Source organism: Macaca thibetana, chromosome 6, assembly GCF_024542745.1.
Source record: "Macaca thibetana thibetana isolate TM-01 chromosome 6, ASM2454274v1, whole genome shotgun sequence".
NCBI classification, from domain to species: Eukaryota; Metazoa; Chordata; class Mammalia; order Primates; family Cercopithecidae; genus Macaca; species Macaca thibetana.
In genome coordinates, this window is record NC_065583.1 from 41,540,608 (window position 1) to 41,564,856 (window position 24,249).

Below are 24,249 nucleotides of genomic sequence, written 5' to 3' on the forward strand. Positions count from 1 at the left end.
GGTTTTAAAAAATGGGTCAACTTTAAGAAAAATGTTAAACAACAGTACAGATGACATAAAGATACGGCAAAAATCATGTAGAGGAACACAAATGAAGTGTGAAAAACACTAGGGTTTCCACTTTCAAGACCCTCCCTTTAAATACAACTACCTGGCCGAAGGTGATGTCACACACTTTGGGAAGCTGAGGCAGGAGGATCCCTTCAGGCTAGGACTTTGAGAACAGCCTAGTCAACATAGAAAGACCTAGTCAGCATAGCAAAAAATACAGACGGGGTCCTGCTATGTTGCAGTGGCAGTGGCCCCCGTGGCTCTTGCAGGTGCAGCAGCTCATGCAGCAGTATTGCTTGAGCTCAGGAGTTCGAGACCAGCCTGGGCAACATAGTGAGACTCCCATCTCTATAAAATAAAAATAAAAAATTAACCAGGCACAGTGGCACGTGCCTGTAGTCCTAGCTATTCAGGAGACTGAGGTGGAAAGATCGTTTGAGCCCAGGAGTTTGAGCCTGCACTGAGCTATGATCATGCCATGCACTCTAGTTTGGCAGACTGTCTCTAAATCAAAATAATAATCAGTAAATAAATATAATTATTCCTCATTAGTTTCTCACATAGCCACCACCAGACATTAAAGGTCACCAAAAATTCAACAAAGTTAGCAGAGCCAGAAGGGTGCAGAAACTGTAATCAAAGATTAGACTGGCTTTAGAGAGGGTGGTGTTGGGGAGGGAAGGCTGTTAGTGGGGAAGAGGCGGAAGGGCAAAATCTGGAGTGTCCAGGAAGTTAGTGGCAGCAGGAAAGCACTAAGTATTTGACTTAACAATAAGGGCTCACGGAACAGGCACATTCTTACAAATGTCCCTCTCTTCACACACTTTCTCCCCAACTGATTCTGCCCAAGATTCTGAAACTGAAACTGACCGGTAAAGTACTGCATGCAGCATTAAACGTTTAATGTGGCAGAAGTCTAGCACCATTTCCCAGGTCTTCCTCTCCCCAGATGTCTTTGTAGTTCAACTGTTTCCCATCCCTACTTTTCTCTGAATAAGCAGCATGCCTAGATAGTTTTCAGTTATGATGTTTTCTGAGCCAATGCTCTTGAGACTGGCTAATAATTCTTTAGCACAAATAATCAGGAAACTAGTGACAGGCACCTCTGAATAAGGCATTTACTCTTCAGTGAGTAAATCAGGTAGATCAAACCCTCCTCCCACCATGACCATCAATATTCTCCCTTAAACCATTTAATGAAAAGAGTTCAGAAAAATATAAATCATCTGTTGTTTTTGGCAAAGTCATACCACAAGCTTGCTGCCCACAGAGAACGGATTCAAATCATTCGTCTCCTTTGCTTTAGATGTGAGGACCTACCCAGTTTCCAAGATCTGGCTTTGAGGCCTAAATCAATAATAATATTCTGCATACATCTCCTAAAAGCTACAAAGGAATCATTCCAAGCTCACTTCCTTTTGAAGATTCCTTTGTGTAGTGCCCAAAGTGATGTGAACCTTTTTGGTTGTAAAGTGGGAGGGTCAGCTTGTGTTCAATTCCCTTGCTTTATACTGCTGCTGTTTAATTGCTGACTCCCATTTTATAGCCAAGCCAATTAGTAGCCTTGGCCAAGCCTGAGGAGCTTGGAAGCCTGAAACATGGCACTCAGCTAAGCCTACAGAAAACAGAAAGCCTTTTCTGTCAGAATTTCCCTCATGAGAGAGAGCTTGACCTGGCCAACAAATGTCAGAAGTCTAAAAGATGGATGTTGTAGTTCAGTACGTAGTGTCCCTGGGCACATCAGCAAACACTTGAATCCTACTACATTGAGTGACAGGACCGGCGGCCTGACACAGGTGAGGCAAATTTTAAAAGATGACTATTTCACTCCTCATCCAATTTAGTGAGCAATATTACTCCCTTTCATCTCTGACCGGCTTAATAACTAACTCCTCTGAGGGCTGTGACACTTTCTGATAATACTCTTGCTGTTAAAAAGGATGCTGGGTCAAAGGCTGACAGTCCCACAGCCTTCTGTGTTACTGATTTACTCCAGGCACTCCAAAAAAAAAAAAAAAAAAAAAAACAAGACCAGTTTAACAGAGAATAAAAGGAAAAAGAATGAGGCTGGGCGCGGTGAATCACATCTGTAATCCTAGCACTTTGGGAGGCTGAGGTGGATGGATCACCTGAGGTCAGGAGTTCAAGACCAGCCTGGCCAACATGGTGAAACCCCGTCTCTACTAAAAATACAAAAAATTAGCCGGGTGTGGTAGTGCACGCCTGTAGTCCCAGCTACTCGGGAGGCTGAGGCACGAGAATCGTTTGAACCTGTGAGGCAGAGGTTGCAGTGAGCTGAGATCGTGCCATTGCACTCCGGCCTGGGAGACAGAGCAAGACTCTGTCTCAAAAGAAAAAGAAAAGAAAGAAAAAAAAGAGAGTGAACAATCTGAGCTTTACTATTTATATATGAAATACAAACAGGAATTTAGTTAGCCTCAGGCTTCCAGATTTTTATTTTTATTTTTGAGACAGAGTCTCCCTCTGTCTCCCAGGCTGGAGTGCAGTGGCACGATCTTGGCTCATTGCAACCTCTGCCTCCTGGGTTCAAGCAATTCTTGTGCCTCAGCCTCCCGACTTAGCTGGGATTATAGGCGTACGCTACCACGCCCAGCTAGTTTTTGTAATTTTAGTAGAAACAGGGTTTCACCATGTTGGCCAGGCTGGTCTCGAACTCCTGGCCTCAAGCAATCCACCCACCTCGGCCTCTCAAAGTGCTGAGATTACAGGTGTGGGCCACTGTGCCCGGCTATTTTTTTTTTTTAAGTGACAAGGTCTCATTCTGTCTTCCAGGCTAGAGTGTGGTGGCGTGACCATAGTTCATTGCAGCCTCAAACTCCTGGGCTCCAGCGATCCTCCTGCCTCAGCCTCCTGAGTAGCTAGGATTACAGGCACATACCACATGCCCAGCTAATTTTTAAAAATTTTTTTGTAGCAATGGGGGTCTCCTTGTGTTGTTCAGGCTGGTCTTGAACTCCTGGGCTCAAGCGATCCTCTTGCCTCAGCGTCCCAAAGTGCTAGGATTACCACGCCGGGCCTCAGATCTTGATTATAGGCTGATTAGTAGCCAAGCCCATAAAGCCCCAGGAAAAACAAAACAAAACAAAAAAACAAAAAAACAAAACCAGCAAAAAGGCCAGGCATGGTGGCTCATGCCTATAATCCCAGAGCTTTGGGAGGCTGAGGCAGGCAGATCGCTTGAGCCCAGGAGTTGGAGGTAAGCCTGGGCAATATGGCAAAGCTCCAACTCTACAAAAAAACACAAAAAATTAGCTAGGTGTGGTGGTGCAGGCCTGTAGTCCCAGCTACTCAGGAGACTGAGGCAGGAGGATGGCTTGAGCCCAGGAGGCAGAGGTTGCAGTGAGCTGAGATCACACCACTGCACTCCAGCCCAGGCAACAGAGCCAGACTCTGTCTCAAAAAAATTTAAAAAACCAAACACGCAAAAAGGCCTTAGATAGCCAGGCATGGTCGCCTGTAGTCCCAGCTACTCACAGGGTTGAGGTGGGAGGATCACTTGAACCCAGGAGTTACAGACCAACCTGGGCAACACAGCAAGCCCTGTTTCTGGAAAAAAAAAAAAAAAAAAAAAAAAAAAAAAGGCAGGCCTTGAATAAGGCTTTCCCAAAAATTTAGAACTTCAAACTCTTTTAAAAAACTTTTGGCCGGGCGCGGTGGCTCAAGCCTGTAATCCCAGCACTTTGGGAGGCCGAGACGGGCGGATCACGAGGTCAGGAGATCGAGACCATCCTGGCTAACCCGGTGAAACCCCGTCTCTACTAAAAAATACAAAAAACTAGCCAGGCGTAGTCCCAGCTACTTGGGAGGCTGAGGCAGGAGAATGGTGTAAACCCGGGAGGCGGAGCTTGCAGTGAGCTGAGATCCGGCCACTGCACTCCAGCCTGGGCGACAGAGCGAGACTCCGTCTCAAAAAAAAAAAAAAAAAAAAAAACTTTTATCACATTTCAAAATATACCATTCATCCAAGAAGTAAAATATTCTGCCTTGGAGGAGCTCAAATTTCATATAAGCCTCTCATTAATTCTCCTCGGTACCTCTGTGAGGAGGTACTGACCCGCATTCAAGGTCAAAGAAAGTTTCTGTGCCAAGAAAGGAGTGCCCTGATCAAGGCCTTAGTTGACTAAAGGTGAGCTCAAAATGCTCCAGCCCATATCCCAGCCCTGCCTTTCACCTCAGCCCAGTTCCCCTTAAGAAAGAGCGTTTCTGTTAAAGCCCAGCCCTGTTGTTTATTATAGCTTGTATTTAGGGAAACACACTAACATTTGTTTCCTGACAGTAAAGTCTTAAGTTCTCTACCAATGGGAAAACTTACGGGGGTGGCAGGGGTGAATGAAAGCAGAATATTTCCAAAAACTTTTGGCCTACTTAACTGCCCTGACAGCACATAGTTATTTTGTTTGGGAAAGGACGGGGTGGACCGTTTCTTTCCAAAGGAACCACAATTAGTTGGTCACCTCAAATATTATCAAAGAGATCTGGAAAATAGTTACTTTTCTAAATTTTTTAATGTGGTCAAGACATCTGATTTCCAGCGATTCTTAATATTACAGGCTCCTGCAAAGCCCCTTAAAAATCACTATCATAATCTCTACCACTCAGCAGGAACACAGGGAGAGAAAACTACTCTGGCCTTTTACACACTTCGGGGCTTCTTTTACAGAGAATGACTTCACTGATCTGATTGGAAGTCCCGTTTCCCCAGGTCTCACCCTGGATTTGTCCTCCTTTGAGTGCTGCACTGGTTTCTATATTTACGCACAAACCAGCTGCGGCCATCTTCCTTCACAATTTCCAAACCTGCCTTTTACTGTACAGGATCCCTGGAGGTCCAATTCTGTTTTCTGGAGTCAAAGAAATACAAAATAAATTTCACTACCTCCTAGAAAACAGACGCTGGTAAGTTTCAATATAAAATAGACAGTTCTTGAACCCAGGAGGCAAAGGTTGCAGTGAGCCGAGATCTCAACACTGCACTCCAGCCTGGGCGACAGAGCAAGACTCTGTCTCAAAAATAAACAAATAAATAAAATAAAATAGACAGCTGTGTATTTTTTTGGTTATAGCACCAATAAATTTCAGGGCTGGGAAAAATCATAAATTTTTCCCAAAGCATTCTTTTTCATATAACCAAAATATATTTTTCCTGTTGCTCATGAAATTAAGACAAAATGGCTAACAGGCAGCCTTACACTGAGAAACTCAAAGCTGGTAGGAAAGGACTAGAGATTTTTTTTTTTTTTTTTTTTTTTTTTTTTTTTGAGACAGAGTCTCGTTCTGTCGCCCAGGCTGGAGTGCAGTGGCGCAGTCTCGGCTCACTGCCCGCTCTGCCTCCCGGGTTCACGCCATTCTCCTGCCTCAGCCTCCTGTGTAGCTGGGACTACAGGCGCCCGCCACCACGCCCGGCTTATTTTTTGTATTTTTAGTAGAGACGGGGTTTCACCGTGTTAGTCAGGATGGTCTCGATCTCCTGACCTCGTGATCCGCCCGCTTTGGCCTCCCAAGGTGCTGGGATTACAGGCGTGAGCCACCGCGCCCGGCCAGGACTAGAGATCTTTGATCTACAATTAATAAATAGTATGGGACTCCTTTCAGCTCACCCAGTGCCCCCATATGAATGTTTTCAATGCTGGTTCTCCTTTAATAACTTCCCCCTATTAAATCTCTTACCAGTCATTTGGGGTTTGGATTTCACCGTAGGTATAAGAGGTGTTTGTAAGACACTCTGAAACCTCTGAAGGGCAAAGTGTTGTGGACGCTATAACCTCCCTGCATACTGAGGGGGGCATAGCTCTCAACCAGTCATTAAATCCAGTCAAATGAGATACTCGAAAATGAGCTGCCCTTGGGTGGGTCCTTTCATAAGAAGGAATTCAGAAAAAAAAAAAAAAAAATCTGCTAACATGATTACCCCACAAAGTTTACATGTATCATATTGTATAAATCTATAAATATGTACAATTATTTTTTGTTAAATTTTCAAAGATCTGCCAACAACGGCTGGAGAAGGCACCTGGCTGCCTGAGCCCCTACCCTTGTCGGTTACAAGTATTTCATAAGCAGGGTTCGAGGCATCCCATCAGAGAAGAGTGTTGTCACCTTTCTGCCGGAATGTCACACCAACTTCCTCAGTGTTGCCCTCACACCAACTTCCTCAGTGTTCCCCCTACCCCAATCTAGCCAACGTTTCAATGGCTCCCCACAGCACACAGTGCCTCTCAGCTGGGCACTCAAGGGTGCTTTCCTAACCCTCCCTAACCTAATTCTCCAAAGTTTTTCTCCCCCCAAAACAGCCCAGCAGACGGTCCAGTTAGTCCCCAAATCGTTTTTCCTCATGGTCTCCTTCCCCAGGGGTCCTCCCCTCCTTCTCTCCCCCCTGCAACCTCCACTGCTACCGGGAGATTAGTTCCCACCCGTCAGGACCCCGCTCAGATTTCACTTCCTCCAACAGGTCGGCTCAGATCCCAATCCACGGCTCTCAACAGCAGCCGGGATTCCTTTCCCCCGCAACGCCTTCTCTGAACACCCCGGCCTCCGAGGGCCGGCTTCGCGTCCCCTAGTTACTTCCAGTCACTAGTTACTTCCTCTCCGCTCCCACCCGCGGGACTCGCGACCGGCCCCCTGCCCCCGGCTGGCCCAGCTCGGAACACGCAGAGCAGCGCTTCAGAAATCGCAGCCCAAGGCAAGGAAATCCAGAAGCCTCCCGCGGACGTCCCCCGGGACGGGGTGTGGCAAGCCCCGCTCCGAGCCCGCCGACTCCTCGTGAGACTAGAACCGCAGCGACGCGGAGCCCCTGTGAGTCCACCGCCGGGACGCGCGGCGCAGCGACCAGGAGCCTCAGAGTAGCCGCGGGGCGCCAGGAGGGATCCAGCTGGCGGCAGCCGTTTCCCTGCCTCCCTGCCCCTCCCCAGGGGCTGCGCGAACCCCTGCCTGAAACCGGCCCGCCTGGGTGCCAGCCAGTTCTCAGGGCGCTCTCCCGGGAGCCCGGGTACGCGCACATCCCGGGACGCGCCCTGTCCGCGCCTGATCCCCGCCCTGGTCCCAGCTGGGTCGGGCCAGGTTCGCCACACCTCACCTCTCCTCTCCACAAACCGACTGGATAACGGTCGGGTCTGGACCTGAAGAGCCCGGACCAGCCCGCAGTAGACTCGCCGCACCTGTCTCGGAGCGAGTGAGGAGCAGCCCAGCGCCTGACGTCACGGCCGCCCCCAGTGCCGCGAACCGGGAGTCACCTGATCACCCTGGCAACGCGCGCGGGGCGGGGCGAGGCGAGGCGGGCGTCACAGCACGAGCCCCGCCTCCAACTGCTCAGCCTCCAAGTGCCGCCGGAAGCGCTGTGCTGCAGTCGGCGCCACCGGGACGTGAGGTCGCTCCGTGGCTTCCCAAGCGGGCCTTCCAGCTGAGATGGATACTTGGAACTCCCCCAGGCGTCCCCCTCAGGTTGGATAGGTTCTCCGAGACTCCACCCGATACCCCAACTCCGCTAGTTCAGGCGTCTGGGAGGCAAGACCAGCGTCCATGTGGGACCCTGCTCAGTGCGTGGCATGAGGGGTTGGCTGTGGGCTGCTGCCTCCTCGTGTCTTGTTGGTCCAGACCCGTCTTGGTTTGGAGGCTTACTTCCCGAGCTGTACCTCAGAGGAATGGGGCTGAGGCTGATAACTGGATTGCTCTCTGGCTGCTTTTCCCCATAATCCTTGCAACAAGTAGTCCCGCCAGTACTTTAGAGTGTAATGAGACTTCATTCACAATAGGAGGGGGAAGGGGGACAGAACCTTCTGTCCTGAAGGTTTCCTTCTTCTATTCCAACAGGAAGAGAAGTTGCCGAAAAGCTCCCAGAGCAAGGCCTAGAACGAGCTTGCATGTCCTACTTGCAAACAAATTTTTATTTCTTATTTTAGAAATTGATTTTCTCTCCAGATTCCTCCCCTTGCTTGCTATTAGGTTGGTGCAAAAGTAATTGTGGTTTTTGCAATTTTTTTTTAATGGCAAAAACAGCAATTACTTTTGCACCACTCTAATATAATGATATGCCTACAACCTTTGTTACTCTCTAGGCTTCCCAGATAGACCATCAGCTTCGAAATGAAAATGTAACATCCCCAGGAGGTCTCAGTGTGAGAGTCACTGCCTATTTCACACCTTCACTACTTGCTGACTTTCATCTCAGTTTTACTCTCCTCATCCCTGCACTGCCAAGAAGGTTTCATATATATTGAAACCTTCCCTTTCAGAGTGTAGGATCTTAGACCAAGAAATTAGTTTATAATCAACTTCTTGTAAATATCTTTTAGTGTCAGGCAATGGGCCATGGGCAGATTGATTGCGATGTGGTCCTCGAAGATCAAACGTGTATGGGTGGTATGTCTCACATTCAAGTACAACTTGTACTGTTTATTATGACTTAATCATTGTATTTAAGTGGCACTTTTTTATTTCCATACTTAAAAAAATAAATGTATATAAGTGGGAAAGAAGACAGCTGTGAAAGGTAGAGAAGAATCATGGCTCTAGACAGAACTGTACTAATAGGAGAGAAGAGATTGAAAATGTGAGCCCAGGTCCCAAGGAGCACAGAAGCATGGTCAGGAGGTTTGGTGGGAACAGGACAGAGGCAGCCAGGCCTGAGGTGTTTGGCAGATCTGAGAAGGGCAGGGATAGAGGGTGAGGGGAGGAGTTGGGCCAGAATGAGGCTTGAGGGATTCAATGGAAGGTGAAAGTGCTGGGAAGGGAGGAGGGATTGGAAAGAAAGGAGAAGTCGGCAGTGGTTTGGGAAGGGGTTGCTGAAAGGGAAGGCAGGGTAAATAGAGACCCAGGAAAAGGTGCAAAGAGCATTAAGAGAAGGGAGGCTGAGAGTCTACAAAAGGGAGGACTGAGAGGGAGGAAGAAGCAGGTGGGAGACTCTGGGGCAGCAAACATCTCAGAAACAGGCAGTAGTTGGTGTCCTTCAGAGGCTGTTGGAGAAGAGCAGTATTGTCTGTTCACCTCTAAAGAGTGAAGGTCATCCATGCACACCCCAAACTATCTTTGTACCATCCGAGGGCAAGAGCCACCCTTTGCAGAGAACTAATGCAGAGGGAAGAGCAGAAATAGGCATGTCCATAACTACACCCTGATAGGACTCATCAAGACAGTCAGGCTTTTTGGCTGGATGGTTTTTCAGGCCTGTGGTACATGCCTCTGTGCCTCTAATCTGGGCAGGGCAAGGTGAGGATGAAGTGGAAGGTAGGGGTAATTCCCTTAGAAGGGAGGCGAGCTTCTCATGGCAGCTGGGTCATATGGAGGCTGTGCTGGGGGAGAAAAGATGCTAGGACACATTCTCAGTAAGGTCCCTGACCACTACTCCCCTTTTACTGAGTTGGTAGGGTGAGGCATAACCATCGAAGGAAAAATAGAACATTCCTCACCCCCGCCTCCATATCCACGCTGAGGAAAGTGTTAACATGTGGGTAAAAACTCAGAGTGTTGCTGACAGCATTCAAGAACAGAGATGAGGCCAAGGAATGCATCTCCCATGGCTCTTTTCTATGATTTTGACCTCAGGTCCCAGGACTAAGCAGCAGGCCAGATGTAGAAGTTGCTGGAGTTTCATCAGGTTTCTTCACAACAGCAGTGTGGGTTTCCATTCCTGGAAATAAAAGAAAAATGTCAGGGTACAAGGTCCTGGCCAAGCATATTTGCTGTGAAAGTCCATTAGTCACAGAAGTTACAATGAATTTTCAGTATTTGTTCATTCGGGAGAACTGTCCAAGGACTGTGGAGGCAATGTGGAGGCAACGTGGTGCAGTGATTGGGAGCCTGTGTTCTGAGATTTATCCATTTTGTGAACTTAGCCAAGTTACTCACCTTTTTTGAGTCTCTGCCTAATCTGTAAAATAGAGATGATAATATCTACCTCACAAGACTATCATAAACTTTAGGTGAATTCCAGGGCAAAGAAAGAGAACCCAGATTCATAATGTTTTGTAAAGGGCCATTTTTTAAACCATTGTATTTAAACCAGAGAACAAGAACACTTGTTCTCTGAACAATTGGATGAAAGAATGTTTCTTGGATGCCTAATGTACTCTCAAGACTGATGGATACAGAAGGAGTATGTGCCCTGGCTTGGTCAGGCATCCGATTTCCGATGGGAAGATAAGACAGTGTGAGACCTTGCCAGGCTGCTGTGAAATTGAATAAACTATGTCATGTCCTTCCGTGCCCGCAGCGTTCATGGAAAGAGGGGCCATGCTAGCTGCATTGGCTAAGGTGGGATACATGAAAGGAAGGGTTTGGAGCAGAGCCTTGAAAGATAGGCAGGATTGGCCAGGCACGGTGGCTCACGCCTGTAATCCCAGCACTTTGGAAGGCCGAGGCGGGTGGATCACTTGAGGTCAGGAGTTTGAGACCAGCCTAGCCAACATGGTGAAACCCCATCTCTACTAAAAGTACAAAAATTAGTTGGGCATTATGGCACATGCCTGTAATCCCAGCTGCTCAGGAGGCTGAGGCAGAAGAATCGCTGGAACCCAGGAGGCAGAGGTTGCAGTGAGCCAAGATTGTGCCACTGCACTCCAGCCTGGGCAACAGAGCGAGACTCCATCACAGAAAAACAAAACAAAACAAAACAAAACAAAAAAACAAAAACAAAAACAAAAAAGATAGGATTTGGAGAGGTGGTAGGTAAAGAAAACATTCTGGGTCAGGGCAGTGATCTGAGCACCTGGGGCAGGGGCTCAGTAAATGTTTACTGGCTAGATGAATGAATGAATGAATGAGCAAAGATAATAATGAAATTATCAGCATAGTGTAAGATCAGCCATGCTTTGTTGAATGAATGGATGCATGATTAAACAAAAAAAGCAAAGACAATGAAATTAGATAATAGTGGGCATAGCTGTAAGACCAGCCTAACTGAACTGTGGAAATTGGGGAGTTGTGGGAAATAAGATAGAGATGGAGCCGACTGTGGGAGAGCTTTTGAGACAGTAGAATCTTCTGGGAGGAGCATGGAGTCTGGATCCAGAGGGACAGGATTGCATTTGGACTCCATCACCACATATTGACCATGTGACTTTGAGTGAGTTACTTAATCTCTCTATGCATTGGTTTCCTCATCCAAAAAATATAGGAATAAGATTGCTATCTGCTTTATAGTGTCATTTTGAAGATGAACTAAGAAACCTATGGAATGTAAGCATGGTGCCCGGCCCATTGTAAATGCCTTAAACTTAGTTTTTATTATTAGTATTAGTTTACTATTAGTATTAGTATTAAAGACTGAGCAGATAAGAATAGATTCAATATGAAAACTTAGGGAACCACTGAAGTTCCTTGAAGTGGGAAATGAGAATGGAATGCAGTGTTTGGGAAGAATCACTTGGCAGCTGTATTCAGGCTGGGTCAGAAGGCAACGGTGTAGCCCCAAAGGGTGAAGAAGGGCTGACCAGGGACTAGAAGCAGCCCCTCCTGAAAATGAGAAAGCCTGTCCACTTGCTGGTACATGGCATGCACAGGCCCTCAGAAACCCTATCGAATGAAAGTCTACTGCACCAATTGAACAATATAATTGTGGAGCTCCCAGGTTCGATCGCAAATACTATCAGAATTCTTCCTCAGTCAAGTACAGAGAGATTTAAAGCATTGGAGAAGTTCACTAAGACTTGGCCTCTGGTTCATTTCAATTTCTCCTCCCCCAAGTAGCTGGGACTACAAGTGCACACCACCATGCCCAGCTAATTTGTGTGTGTGTGTGGTTTTTTTTTTTTTTTTTTTTTTTTTTGTAGAGACAGGTTTCACCATGTTGCCCAGGCTTGTCTTGAACTCCTGGGCTCAAGTGATTTACCCACCTCAGCCTCTCAAAGTGCTGGGATTACAGGCATGAACCACTGCACCTGGCTCTTTTGGCTCTTCTTTGTCTGATCTATGTTTTCAAATTCCAATTTGCTAGTCAGGAATTTCTCCACTGCAAGTTCTGAAGCACTATTCAAATCAGCTTAAAGAAAGAGGGAGAGATAATGTATTGGCTCATGAAGCCAAAAATTCAGGGATGAATCTGATTTTCAGGTATAGCTGGATCCAAGCATTCAAACACTGTCACCGGGATTCTCCCCTCTTTCTCTCTTTCTCAGCTCTTTTCTTTGCATGTCTTCATTCTCAGATAATCCCTCTGATGGTGTCAGAATTTCATTCTCACCATGAAAAGTCTCAGCAGACAAAAGGCTTTCTCTTTCCTAATAATACTAAGAAAAGCTCTAGAATGGAGCTTAGTTTTTATTTTTTAAATTTTTATTTATTTATTTATTTATTTGAGACAGAGTCACGTTCTGTAACCCAGGCTGGAGTGCAGTGGCATGATATTGGTTCGCTGCAACCTCTGCCTCCCGGGTTCAAGCAATTCTCCTGCCTCAGTCTCCCAAGTAGCTGGGATTACAGGTGTACGCCAGCACGCCCAGCTAATTTTTTTGTATTTTTAGTAAAGACAGGGTTTCACCATGTTAGCCAGGCTAGACTTGAACTCCTGACCTCAAGTGATCCACCTGCCTTGGCCTCCCAAAGTGGTGGGATTACAGGTGTGAGTCACCTCTTGAATGTGTGGCGTTTCTCTTGAATGTGTGGCCATGGCCAGGGGATATAACACTTTGGCTGGTTCCATGTTCTCTTCTGGAGCTGGGGGTGAACTCAGCCTCCTCCAAATCCCACAGTTGAAAGTGTGGAAGAACGGCTTCCCAAGGAAAATTCAAGCTTAGTTACCAGAAGTAGGAGGAATGGATGCTGAGCAAACAAAAAACACAACTGACCCCTACAGGCCACCAATACTGAAACCACAAGCCTCCTGAAAGCTCCTATTGAAAGGTTCTGTAATATAATACTCCAATAGGCTTGAATTCACTTGGAAATCAACTTACCTTCTCTTGTATTTCCAGAAAAGTTGTATCTAATGAGAAGCAAATTCTGGCACTCAGAGGTTGAGCCATGTTGACATCATCGTATAGAAGCTGCCATTGGTTTTACCTAAATGCACTCTGCTTTCTGGAAGTACTACTTCTGAGGAAAGGGCGTCAGGGAGCACTTAATGCTTTAAATGTGTTTGTACAGCAACTTGCGTTCTCAAGAGGTATCACATAAATGCATGTGTTTTTAATTTTGATTTGAAGCACTGATTCCTGAAGTAGCCTGGCCTTCTGATAGTGATCTTAGAAAATCAACCTAGAAGAAGAATACGTTTTTCTCCCAGGCTGCGACTCAAATGACTATGGCAATGAAGTTCTGTCAACTATGAAGCATCCTCCTGCTTTTTAATTTTTTCAGTTATTAGGAAAATAAATTCAACACATATAAATTAGAAATAATCAGTTTATAAGTCTATTTGCATTTATATTTTTAAAAGGACCGATGACTTAGCACATGACATAAGAAGAGTAAGAAGTCAGGGAAATATTAAATCCACATATTCATTCAACACATTTACTGAGGGCCTATGGCCTACCATGTGCCAGGGACTGCACTAGGCCCTGGGGATGTAGAAATAAGCAAAACAGATTTTTAAAAATCCTTTTGTATATGAAGCTTACATTCTAGTAGGTGTGTCCATTTGTATACAGTCTTCAAGTCTCTGTGTCATTGACAAGAACTAGTACTACATACCAGGAAGCATGCATGGCGAATCCTCAGATTCTTCTATGCTAGGCATTCTGCCAGTGCTCTGCATCCATCATCTCATTATTCTCTTCTTCCTAAGAGATGTAGACACCTGCTCAAGCAGCCACAGGAAATGAGTGGTAGGGTCAAGACTGGAGCACCTATATCTATATCTGCTTTTTAGTTCATATCTTCTCTTGGGGTGTGGATGCGGGGGATGGTGGAAAGTGGTAGGGACTGTGGCATATCAGATAACACGCTCTGTGCAAAGGGAGCACTACTCATTCAGATCCAGCCACTTGACACTCAGGAATGTAACTCAATGTGGCCAAGTTTTCTGATTTTTCAAGAGAAGCCAGCAAACAGGATTTTGACATGAAAACCAATTTCAAAATACTGTGAAAGCCAAACCAAATTTGTCTGGGCACAACTCAGGCCACAGATCTGCCCCTCTGTTAGAGATCATGCTGTGACCAGGAGGTTGCCTGGGGAGGTAGGATTCCAGATAGCAACCTTGAAACTAGCTGGCCAGCCGGGCACAGTGGGTCATGCCTGTAATCCTAGCACTTTGGGAGGCCAAAGCAGTGGATCATTTGAGGTCAGGAGTTCAAGACCAGCCTGGGCAACATGGTGAAACCCCGTCTCTACTGAAAATACAAAAAATTAGCTGGACATGGTGCACAACTGTAATGCCAGCTATTCAGGAGGCTGAGGCAGGAGAATCACTTGAACCTGGGAGGTGGAGGCTGCGGTGAGCCAAGATCATGCCGCTGCACTCCAGCCTGGGCAACTCTCTCAAAAAACAAGCAAACAACAACAAAAAACAACAAAAAAACCCCAGAAACTAAATGTGGGTAGAAAACTGCAAATACATCTGTGGTACTTACACAAAGTGTTTCTCAGGTTGATTTTCAAAGACTAAGGTAGAAAAATGGGGCCCTTATTTACCAAAAAAGCAAAGTCCTTTAATGAAAGCTACCAGGGAGGCAGCAGCTGGGGCACTCCAACCCCCAGCCATGGAGGAGGTCGGCATGGAACCATCTGATGCTGGACTGACAGGCCATGCTTCTCTGAAAAGGAAAATTTAACTTCAGGGCAGGCTTCATGTTACATCTGAGGCCCTAATAATGATCATTATGCTGTCAGCACACAAGACATGGTTCAAAATAATTCTCCTCCTTAAAGTCACATCCTATGTGCTTTCTGGTCCTTCCTGGCCGCCTCCACCCTGTGGCCTCCCACACTCACCAAAACTTTCCTTTTCCCCACTCATTTGCCGAGGAACTGTGGCCACCAGACAACATATGGAGGTCTCATCACCGGGGTGGTCTGTAACTGGAAAGGAGTTGGTCATCTGGTGTTGGCAGCTTCTCTTCTGTCGTGGCCTTTGGAAGGAAAGAGGGAGGAACACAGAATAGCATCCATGTTTAAAAAACATTTGCGCCATCAACAGACTGAAACTCTACAAGACAATAGTCTTACTTTAAAAGTGTAAAGGAATTCCCACCCTCTTGGTCTTAGCAAGATCAGAAAACCTCTGTTTACTACAAGAATTGTTTCAGAAAGGGAAGTGAAATCTGGCACATGAAAAATCCCATTTCTATCCACTCTCAAGATAGTAACTTTGTAGCCATATGCCATGTGTATTTCATCATAGCAAAACAGTACTGTAGTGCACTGGGGACAGATTTGCTGCCACTGCTGCTGCTGCTGCTGCTGCCACCACCTCCACCACCTCCTTCTGTTGCTTGGATAAAGCTGAGGCATGTGGCACTGTTGTGAGATTCTTAGAGATCCAAGCAAGTACTCCTGGCTAGGACCCTACAATTCAGTTTGCACCATGAGGCTCTAAATCTCAGCCTCTCTAGGTCCTGATACTGTATCTTTGGAAGACACACACAGGAAGGAGTAAGATACCTTCTGAAAAAGATAGGACAAAGAAAGCTTATACTCCTCCTCTCCCCTCCTGTTGCTTGGAAGATCATTTAAGATTAAGAGATGAAGTGACTTTTCCCACCGAAGGGGACAAAGGGCAATGCTATGATTCGGAGTGTCCGGAGGCCTATGTTCCAGCCATGGTTCCCCTATGTCCTCACCTTGGGACCTAGCACTACATACTCAAACTTTTTGAGTCTCAGTTTCCCCATCTATAAAATGGGAATAATAATAGGACCCACCACATAGAGCTGTTGTGAGGGTTAATTAGGTGAGATGCTGAATGGTAAGAGAGGCTTCCTTTGCACAGAGCTTGCTCTCTAGTTTACTGCAGCCCCCAGTAATCCCCTTCCTGCCTCCCTGTCTGCACCCTAGGAGAAGGTACAGTTATGTTCTTCTGTGGCAATCTATGTTCCGGTCGTGGCCCCATCTCTTATTTCTGTGGCTCCTTGGACTGGTGATCAGGAGTCATTTTTCTGCATGATGACCAGGGCCACTCTATTGCAATTCTTTAGCTGCAGCAATGGAGACACACACTACCTTTGCTCCCATTGCATCCAGGTCCTAATTTTAGATGCTGCCTTTGATCTGAGCTGCTTCAGTTCAGATGAGTGTGTGCTTGTCCTGCCCCCTCCCCTCCCCAGCCACACTGGCAGCCTGGTAGGTATGGGGTCCACCTGCATCAGAGTGGAGAGTGTCACTTTTTATTATGCAGATTCCTGGGCTTCATCCTAGACCCACTGCTTTTGAATCCTTGGGAGCCAGGGCCTAGGAGCCTTCAGGTGTGACAAGCCCTCCAAGGGAGCAGATGCACATGAAAGTTAGTATTTATGGCCCTCTGGGGCCTCAAGCTCAGAGAACTTTGCCTCAACTGGGAGAGTCCCAGTCACCGCTTGGCAGAGTTTGGCTCTACTCCCTGCCCCGTCTGCCCCTGCTCAGTCCCAGGCCCAGTCCCCCATTGTCTCACACTAGAACCAGTGGCCTTGCTCTCTGCCTGCCAATCTGGAGGTCTTGATCTGAAGTGTCAACCTGGCCCTGATACTTCCTGACTATAAATTCTGCAGGGGTTTCCCATTCCCTACAGGATCAAGTCTGACAAAGCATTCAAAGCCTTTCTCTTCAGCCTCAGATCTGCCACTCACTCTCCTAGTTGAGAAAACTCCAACTAGGCTTATATTATGCTGAGGTCTCTGTTCCCTGAGGCTACATGTCTCTGGGCTTCTGTAGGCACAGTACCCTCCACCAGGATGACCTTTCTCCTCTTCTACTACTCTTCCAGTTTCAGCCGAAATGTCACCTCCTCTGGGAAGCCTTCTCAGATGTCCCTAGGTAAAACCGCCTACTACTTCTCTTTCCCTGTACACTCCCCAAATGTATCACCCATGACCCTGAATTGCCTTTATTTGCTTATGTGTTTCTGCCCCACGAAACTATGAGGGATTTGCATTTTATTCATATCAAATTCCAAAACTTTATCAGGGCTGATAAGGCTCGGCATGATCTGGCTCCCATCCACCTCTCCACCCTGTCCCCCACCATTCTCTCCCCACCCACTTCACCCAGTCACTGTGGCCTGCTGACTGTTCCCAAGTTCACCAAGCTCTTTCCTGATCCTGGTCCTTTGTTCCTGTAGTGCTGTTTGCCTGTATTGCTCCCCGTCAAACTTGCCATAGCTGGCTCCCTCTTGACATCCAGATCTTGCTCAAATGTCACCTTTTCAAGGCCAGCCAATCAAAATAGTTTTGTTTGTTCTAGAACTTCATTTAAATGTAATAATATGCTATGTATGCTTCCATCTGGCATCTTTAACTCAGTATAAAGTTTTCAAGTTTTATTCATGTTGTAGCACTTATCACTACTTTGTTCCTTTTTATTACTGAGTAGTAAGCCATTGTATGAATATACCACAATTTACCTGTTCATCTGTTGATGGATACTTGGGCTATTTCCAGTTTTTGGCTATTATGAATAAAGCTGCTCTGACATTTTCATGTACTAATCTTTGTGCAGACATACATTTTTATTTCCTTTGGATAAATACTTGTCTTAGTCCATTTGGTGTTGTAACAGAATACGTGAGATGGATAATTTATAAAGAGGTGCAGCTTACAGTTCTGCAGACAGGGAAGTTCAGGTGGCAGCAGCATTTGCTTGGCTTCTGGCGAGGGTTTTTGTGCTGGGTCAAAACATGGCAGAAAAGGTTAAAGGGGAAGCAGATGTATGCAAAGAGAGATCAAACAGGAGGAGAAACCTTGCTTTATTAAAACCCCTTGCTTAGGAACTAATACATTCCTTGATACATTTCTTGAGAATTGATCCAGTCTCTTGAGAACAACAACCACAAAAACAACACTCTACTAGGACAACAGTACCAACCTATTCATAAAGGATTCACCCCTATGATCCAAGTACCTCCCACTAGGCCCTACCTCCCCAGTGGACAGAACTGGCAAGCAAACTTCAGCATGAGTTTTGACACAGACAAATCACATCCAAACCATACCTACAATGCAGATTGCTGGGCATTGGTAAATGTATGTTTAACTTTATAAGACACCATCAAACTTTTTTCCAAGTGATTGTTCCAGTTCACACTCCTGCCAGCAATATATGAGAGTTCCAGTTGTTTCACTTCGTCATCAACACTTGTTATTACCAATCTCTTAAAGTTTAGCCATTCTAATGAGTGTATGATGTTATCTCATTGTGATTTTAATTTACATTTCCCTAATGGCTAATGATGTTGAGCAACTTTTCATGTGTGTTTATTGGATGTTTGTATATCTTCTTTTTGAGGTATTTGTTAAATTTTTTTGCCCATATTTTATTTTGGTTGGGGTCTTATTATTGAGTTGTAAGATTTCTTTATATGTTCCAAATAGAAATCTTTTGTCAAAAATATGTATTACAAAACCTTCTCCTAGTGTATGACTTACCTATTTATCTTTTTAATGCTGTCTTTTTCCCCCTTTTATAGTAAGTTCTTTCTATGATCTCTGCCTACCCCACGGTCATGAATAATTTCTTCTTTCTTCCTTTCTTTCTTTCTTTTTTTTGAGACGGAGTTTTGCTCTTATTGCCCAGGCTAGAGTGCAGTGGCGCAATCTCAGCTCACGGCAACCTCTGCCTTCCAGTTTCAAATGATTCTCCTGCCTCAGCCTCCCAAGTCGCTGGGATTACAGGTGCCTGCCACCATGCCCAGCTAATTATTTTTGTATTTTTAGTAGAGACGGGGTTTCACCATGTTGGTCAGGCTGGTCTCGAACTGCTGACCTCGTGATCCACCCACCTTGGCCTCCCAAAGTGCTGGGATTACAGGTGCCACCGCGCCCGGCAGAATTTCTTCTTTCTTCCAGAAGTGTTATAGTTTTTGTTTTTTTAAAATAGTACTTTGATTTATTTTGAGTATGGTATGAAGTAAGGATTGAGATGCATTGCATTCCATATGGATATTCAATTATTCCAACACCATTTGTTGAAAAGTCCATCTCTTTACCTGTAGTTATTTAAATTTTGTTTTATTTGTATTGGTCCCTCCTACTAGTCTATAAGTTTCATATATTGTTCTAATGTAACCTGGGCTCTTCTGTATCCCTGCTACCTCCTTATAGGTAGAGAAAGTAGAGAAAGAGCATGCTTGCAAGTTAGTTCAGGACATGATCCCAGGGAGCAGGAATAGGGAACTGGGGAGAATGAAGTAGGAACAAGGGAAAGCCATGGTGTGTTACAGAGCTGGTCACCACTGTGGGCAGCTGGGGCTTGACCCAGCTGGGATGTGATGAGGAGCAGCGTAGAGTGCACTTCCTAGTTATCCACTGAGTGTCAGAGAAGAAATCACATAGCCACCAACCCCAGCCGCCAAAGGCCCAGGGTTACCCCCAAGGGGTTAACGTCCTCAGACATCCAGTTTGCAGTACTGGAGTCCAGAGAGAAGCCCTGGCAGACGGCAAGAGCAGAGCTGTGTGGAGCAGCTGAGCCTCAGTGCTTTCACCTGCTCCAAGCTGGTTGCCACAGTGATAGCCGAATAAAAGGTGGGCCAAAAGGACGACAGGAGGGTCACAAGAGGTTTCCCATACACATTCATTCCACAAATATTTATTATTGCCTCCTGTATGCCAAGCACTGTGTTAAGCACTGGAGATAGTCATCAAAAAGCCAAGCCCTATCCTTATAGGGAGACAGGCAGGACGCAAGTCAACAATTGATACAATATCATATCAAGGAGAGATAAGTGCTGTGAAGAAAATAAAACAGGATAAGGGGACTGAGGGTGAGCGCAGGGATGGGGGCTCATTTTGACCACCAAGGAAGACCTCTGAGGAGTTGACATTAGACAGAATGAAATGAGGAACTGAGCCATGTGGATACCCAGGGCAAGAATATTCCAGGTGGAGGGAACCGCAGGAGAAAGGCTTGAGGGAGGAACAAGCTTAGGGCATTAGAGAAACAAGGAAGTCACTGTGGCTGGAGCGGAGTGAGGGGCAGAGGCATAAGAGATCAGGAGAGGCAGCCTGGCAGGCCCTCTGAGTTTGAATTTTATTCTGAGTGTAATGGGAAGCCACTCAAAGTATCTAAGAAAGGTTATAGGCCGGGCACAGTGGCTCATGCCTGTAGTCCCAGCACTTTGGAAGGCTGAGGTGGGCAAATTGCTTGAGCTCAGGAGGTTGAGACACACCTGGGCAGCATGGTGAAACCCCATCTCTAAAAAAATACAACAACCCCAAAACCCCAAAATTAGCTGGGTGTGGCAGTGTGCACCTGTAGTCCCAGCTACTTGTGAGGCTGAGAGGCTGAGGCGGGAGGATTCCTTGAGCCCAGGAGGTTGAGGCTGCAGTGAGCTGTGATCACACCACTGCACTCCAGCCTGGGCAACAGAGCAAAACCCTGTGTCAAAAAAAAAAAAAAAAAAAAAAAAAAAAAAGGGTTATGACTTGGTCTTATTTATGTTTTAAAAGTCATGTGGGTGAGACCGGCCTGGCCAACATGGTAAACCCAGTCTACTTAAAATGTAAAAATTAGCCAGGCATGGTGGTGCACACCTGTAGTCCCAGCTATTTAAGAGGCTGAGGCAGGAGAATCGCTTGAACCCAGGAGGTGGAGGTTGCAGTGAGCCAAGATTGCGCCACTGCACTCCAGCCTGTGCGACAGAGTGAATCTCTGCCAACAAAAAAAAAAAAAAAAAAAAAATTACGTGGGGGTACCATTACACACCTATGGGGGGCAAGGGAAAATCCTAAACACAAAAACAAAAGAAGTGGCAATATCCAGTGCTGGCAGGGATGCAGAGAAACTGCAGCTCTCACACTGCTAGTGGCAATGCAAAATTTGTACAGTCAGTTTGCAAGAGTTTGGCTGTTTCACATAAATATGCCCTCACCACATAACCCAGCAATCCCACTTGTAGGTATTTTCCCACAGCGAAATGATACTTCTGTTCACACAAAAACCTGTACACAAATGTTTATAGTGACTTTTTAATTGTCCAACAACTGGAAACAATTCCAATGTCTTTCAACTGGTAAATGTATACACGTATAAACTGTGGTACAGCCATATAAAAAGGAATGAACTATTGGTAATGTGTGCAACAACTTCAAGGAACCTTGAGGGTGTTATGCTTGGTGGAAAAATTCAATATAAAAATGTTAGATACAGACCGAGGCGGGCGGATCACAAGGTCAGGAGATTGAGACCATCCTGGCCAACATGGTGAAACCCCGTCTCTACTACAAATACAAAAAATAGCTGGGCATGGTGGTGCGCACCTGTAATCCCAGCTACTCGAGAGGCTGAGGCAGGAGAATCGCTTGAACCCGGGAGGTGGAGGTTGCAGTGAGCCAAGATCGTGCCACTGCACTCCAGCCTGGTGACAGAGCAAGACTCCGTCTCAAAAAAAAGAAAAGAAGCAAAAAAAGAAAAAATGTTAGATAACTATGTGACTTCCTGTATATAACGATCTCAAAATGACAAAACGACAGAGATGGAGAACACCTTCATGGTTGCCAGGGCATAGAAAGAGGGACAAGGAGGAATGAAGTGGGAGTGGATATGAATGCAAAGAAAGTGTCACTAGTGAGTTCTGTGGCGATGTAACAGCTATCTTGGTTGTGGGTGGTAGTTACATGAATCTGCACATGGGATTAAAGAGCACAGATATATACACACACGTATAAATGAATGCAGGTGAAAACGAAATAATGTCTGTAGTCTAGTTGATAGTAATGTACCAACAATGTCAATTTCCTGGTTTTGATATTGTACTGAAGCTATATATTAGGTTGGTGCAAAAGTAATTGCGATTTTTACCATTACCTTCAATGGCAAAAACTAAAATTACTTTTAAGTAATAAGATGTCACCACTGGGGGACACTGGAAGAAGGGTATAGCGACTATTATTTTTGTAACTTCCTATGAATCTATAATTATTTCAAAATCAAAAGTTTAGAAATACAACTAATGGATAAAAAATTATTAAAGGGTTTTTTTTTTTTAAACTGTGATAGTTTGCAAATGGATGAGCATTAGATGACATTTGGGAATTATTGTCAATTTTCTTAAGTGTGATAATATATGCTTATAACATGTCCATACATTATTAGGTGGTATATGTTAAAGTTTTAGAGGTAAAGTATCAAAGTGTCTACAACTTACCTGCAAATTGTTCAGCAAATATATGCCTATGTATATACATAATTTTAAAATTTGGTAAAACACAGACAATACAGAGGGACCAGCAACAGCTCCAGGAAGTGGCATCTGGATGCTTCCACAGAGGCCCAGGTAAAGTCATCTACCTTTCTTCTGAGACTTATAAATCAAAACCAAACTTTCTTCCCCATAGTGGAAAGACTAGCTCCTTTTGTTTCTTTTTGAAAAAAGAAAGATGTTGGTAATTTCCTTTGCAAACTTAAAATGCTAAATAAACATGATGCTTTGTTTTACAATATAATAATAACTACTATTTATTAGGGGCTTTCTCAACGCCAGGTCCCTTTTCAGGCTCTATGCCATCCTTATAGCAATTGAATGCAGTAGCTGTTTTTAGTTGCCCCATTGTACAGGTGAGGAAGCTGAGGCTCAGAAAGATGGGATGACTTGCCCTTGGCTGCACCCTAGGGTGCTCTGATGCTTACCTGCTCCACTGGAGGCCTCCTTCAGAGTCCTCCTCCTCCCCTTCAGCCACTAGCTCTACCCCTACCTAGGGACAGCCTTTATGTAGAGTCATTGTGGGTCCAGCAGCACCATTCAGGCCACGGACATCTTTCTCTGGCTGAGAATGGGAAGGTTCTCTCTCTCTGCAGTGGGGTGAGTGGTTGCATCTAGGTCAAATATGGGAGGGAAAGGAAGGGGATGGAGTGAGGGACCTGGAAGGAAGGGGGAGAACATGTAGGAAACACCAGATGCTCTTTATAGCTTCTTCAAAAAACAAAGGCATTAGGGAACACAGGTTTTTAACAGTCTGTTAGGAGGAAGAAGGGAGAAGGGGCAGTAGAGGTTGTGAAGGACATCTATTCAGACCTCAGAATTAGGTCTGGGGCCCAGTGATAATGACAATAAAGATGGTGATGATGACAACAATAATAGCAGACACTGAGTGCCAAGTGCAGTGCTAAACACAGCACACTAATTATCTCAGGCAACCTTCTCAGGAACTCTACAGTTTACTATCTCTGTCATCCCAATTTTCAGATTTGAAAACTGAGACCCACAAAGTAACACCAAATTATACATTTTCTTTTTTTTTTTTTTTTTTTTGAGACAGAGTTGCGCTCTCCTTGCCCAGATTGGAGTGCAATGGCGCAATCTCGGCTCACTGTAACCTCCACCTCCTGGGTTCAAGTGATTCTCTTGCTTCAGCCTCCCAAGTAGCTGGGATTACAGGCATGCACCACCATACTCAGCTAATATTGTATTTTTAGTAGAGATGGGGTTTCTCCGTGTTGGTCAGGCTAGTCTTGAACTCCCGACCTCAGGTGATCCGCCCGCCTCAGCCTCCCAAAGTGCTGGGATTATAGGTGTGAGCTTATACATTTCCATATGTACACACTCGAATATAAATACATTGAATGAGGTCAGTGTACACATTGACACTAACTATACAGCAACACAAACTAACAACAGTAGGTACCTGAGGAAGGGTGAGTGTAGTCAAGGCGGGGAGCTTCAGCTTTTCATTGTATTGTGCAATTTTTTTTACAGTGGGAATGTGTAACCATGCCTGTGACATTTCTTTTAAAAAGTGGGTGATGCTGAAGACTGTGTCCAAGGATCCCAGAACTAATTTGGGGCCACACCTCACACACTGCAGATCCCAGGCCTTGACTACCAGGCTGCACAGCCTTTCAAAGGGAGACCCGTGCCTGCCGCACCTTTTTTTTTTTTTTTTTTTTTTGAGACGGAGTCTTGCACTGTTGCCCAGGCTGGAGTGCAGTGGCGCGATCTCAGCTCACTGCACGCTCCACCTCCTGGGTTCATGCCATTCTCCTGCCTCAGCCTCCCGAGTAGCTGGGACTACAGGCGCCCACCACCGCGCCCGGCTAATTTTTTGTACTTTTAGTACAGACGGGGTTTCCCCGTGTTAGCCAGGATGGCCTCGATCTCCTGACCTCGTGATCCGCCTGCTT

The 24,249-nt window shown here is 45.6% G+C and overlaps 1 protein-coding gene across 3 annotated transcripts in view; it reads right to left on the reverse strand.

The window, feature by feature from the left end:
• The window catches only part of CYSTM1 (cysteine rich transmembrane module containing 1), a 440,735-nt gene that overhangs the window by 58,809 nt on the left and 357,677 nt on the right, over positions 1-24,249 (reverse strand). The window contains exons 1-2 of one of the 3 annotated variants that reach the window (XM_050795098.1): positions 17,154-17,157; positions 7,145-7,233 (exon numbers count right to left, since the gene is read on the reverse strand). The gene's annotated coding sequence lies outside the window, so the exon portion shown is untranslated. Of the gene's footprint in view, positions 1-7,144; positions 7,284-17,153; positions 17,158-24,249 lie in introns of those variants that run through there. The other 2 variants (XM_050795097.1, XM_050795096.1) reach the window with 2 other exon arrangements.